The 2,972-nt window shown below is 39.3% G+C and overlaps 1 protein-coding gene across 2 annotated transcripts in view; it reads right to left on the bottom strand.

Moving 5' to 3' along the window:
- STAG2 (stromal antigen 2) overlaps positions 1–2,972 on the bottom strand; it is a 71,380-nt gene that overhangs the window by 67,405 nt on the left and 1,003 nt on the right. The window lies entirely within an intron of this gene.

Here is a 2,972-nt window from a genome sequence, read left to right as displayed (position 1 = left end):
CTGCACCCACCGGGAGCTCGGCACGCCCAGCGCCCGGTCGGGAGGGGCGCCCCGCTCGGAACCGGGGTTTCATCCGCCCGCAGCCCCATCCCGCTCCACCTCTGCGCGGAGCTAAAGGACGGCAGCGGCAGGAGGGAAAAGGAGCCCCAGAGCAGCCCACGCCGCACGACTGCCGGTGCCAATGACCGGAAACTACGGGACCTTGAGGAACTTTCATCCGCACTCAGCCTTTGAGTTTAAAGGGAAGATCACCTAAAACGCTGGACGGCACTGAATCGAAACCACAACTATAGGCTATGTCACCATTTAAGTTCTTGTGATGCATATGAAAAAGAGTTCTTTCCATTCCTCCATATATTTGCTGTGTGCAAGCTTTTTTTCCAGCCTAAACCTCCAATTTCCTGCTCACCTCTGTTTCCCAAGGACTAGATTATCACTCTTCTTCTTTGTCAATGATCCTCATATAAGATGAAGCTTTCAGAATATGAATGTTGTAAGTGATGCTGAGAAAGAGAGCAAAGCTTTTATTTAAGAGTATTAAACTGGTATGTTGGTGGCTGCTATCAATCACTTCTTTCCATGACAAAACAAGTACTGAACCAGATGATGCTCTTGGAAATTCTCACATCTCATTGACAGAGACCAAATCGACAACATATTCCTCTATCCAGTATGTCTTCTTAATTACACACATCAAAAAAAACAGAAAAGAGGAAAAAGGAGGAACAAACAAACAAACAACACAAAACAAAACAACATCCACCACCAAAACCCAACAGTACCATTTTGGAAATTCACACCTACAGTATTCTTCTAAGTTTTCAAATCAGTCAGAGAAGAAATGGCCATGGTAGGCAGAGATCACACTAAGCTGGAAACTTTGTCTCATCTGACAGAACACAGAATTCCAGTACCACAACCAACAAGCACAAGTAACAAGCAGAAATATTTGCTTATTTTCTGGGACTTATTTGGTGAAAATAATCAACTGAAGTATTTCAGGTTTCTGTAAAACATGTAACCTGTTTTTACTGGCACACAAGTCTCAGAAAAGCTCATCTCTCCTAAAATATTTGCCTGCAGCAAAACAACTGAGACAGTAAGACCACAAATGAAAATGACAAACGAGGATTCTGGAATCATTCTAAATTTGAGCCATAAGTGACAAAGAGCAATCTAATTTTAAAAAGTTTATAAAGCTTTGATGTGCCAACATCATTTCATGACTTAACTAAGTCTAACACAGTTGCTCCCACCACCAAGAGCAGGAACTTTCAAGTGGTTTGTTGCCTGGAGCTATTTTCTACAGGAGACTGCAGTAGCATGTAATATTCAAGAGAAGCTGTCTACATTATTTTTTTATAATTCAGTTGCTACTGGTAAGTTATAGTGAGATGAAATAAACCTAGAGAGTATTTAACTGACAATTCTATTTACACTCCTTCCAAGTGAAAATTATATCACTTCAAATGTTGAAAGACTTGAACACGTAAAGTTCAAATGTGACATATTTATGGAATCTGAGTTAGATTACCAACCAGCTAACTGACTACTCCAATTTATAAAATTAATGCTATTCAAGTAACATAATGCATTTTTAAACTAAGTATTTTAATAAGCTATGAAATAGTAATTTTTTGTCAGTTCACAGAAGCCAGTTTTTTAAAGATATATTCAAATATTACAGAATCCTTGATTTAAATCAACTCAAATTAATTTGTTTTCAGTCGCAAAACATCAAGACTTTATATCTAAAAGATGAGAGCTGTACATAAATTTTACCTTAACTTCTTAAATACAAGTTTAACAAGTCCTTACATTAGTTATTGACTTTATCCAGCATTATCTTCTTGAAACGGTAAATGTATGAAAAAGCTCCAAAAGCATAACTCTGGCCTAAGTATATAACTTGGAAGTTATCTGAAGGCTAGGAAGTATCACAGAAAATTAAAGTCTCTCGTATCTCCCAGTTCCATGCCTGTGGGTTTTTTGGTTGGTTGAATTTAAGCTTATACAACAGCCAACTTTAAGTTTACTACAGCTAACTTAATACAAACAACAGCAACACAAATTCAGGGGTTTGTGTTACAGGTTGCACAAAGCCCACCTGTAGACAACACAATGAAATGTCACTGGTTTTGGCAAGAAGGACCAACATGAGCCATATGAGTTACATAGCAAGATCTATTTGTCAGAGATGAGATTCAATCGATATTTTTCTCCTTTGTATAACTTTGAAATTTTTTTAGTCTTTGATTAAGCAGAACAGTGTGGGGATTCCAGCCCGTTGACCTCCAAGGCTTTCAGCAGCAAAAAATATTCATGTTTATGCTAAAAGCAATGCATTTCTCACACCCTGTTTCATTTAGCAATGAAACTGTTATTGTGCCATAAAAGAAAACAAACTACGTTACCCAATAAAGAGCCCTATACCAGATCTGTGGTACTGAGTTTGTGACTGATCACCAGGAAGACAGATCCACAAAATTATGAGTTGAGGATAATGAACAAGTGATACCAAGATGACAGAGATTAATGACGGTCAATTGCACAATCACTCGTGGTATTTATTTCTCTGCACACCATCAGCCAGCCTGCACATGGATAAGTCTTGGGAGAGGTCAACACCAGATAAATACTCCAGGAATAATAATAAATAGACTACTGATTTAAAGAAAAGAGACTATGAAAAACGGAAAAAGTTGTTTCGAATGGGGAAGCACTACGAACGAGAAAGAAGTAATCAATCACAAATCGAGACGGAACTGCCAAGAGTTAACAGGGAGACTTAACAGGGACACTTATGCTTGGAGAGCAACACCTCGCTGTAGGAAACGCTAGGAACTCTCAATCTTGGTCATTTAACACAGGATTCAACAAAACTCCCAGAGCGCCCGAAAGCGATCGTGCAACGGCTTCCAGAGAAGCGATGCAAAAGGCGTTTTCCGCCGGTTCCCTCCCAGCACCCGGCG

Source organism: Geospiza fortis, unplaced genomic scaffold (assembly GCF_000277835.1).
Source record: "Geospiza fortis unplaced genomic scaffold, GeoFor_1.0 scaffold157, whole genome shotgun sequence".
Lineage (NCBI taxonomy): Eukaryota > Metazoa > Chordata > Aves > Passeriformes > Thraupidae > Geospiza > Geospiza fortis.
Note: the sequence above shows the minus strand (reverse complement) of the source record. Positions and strands in the feature narration are given on the sequence as shown.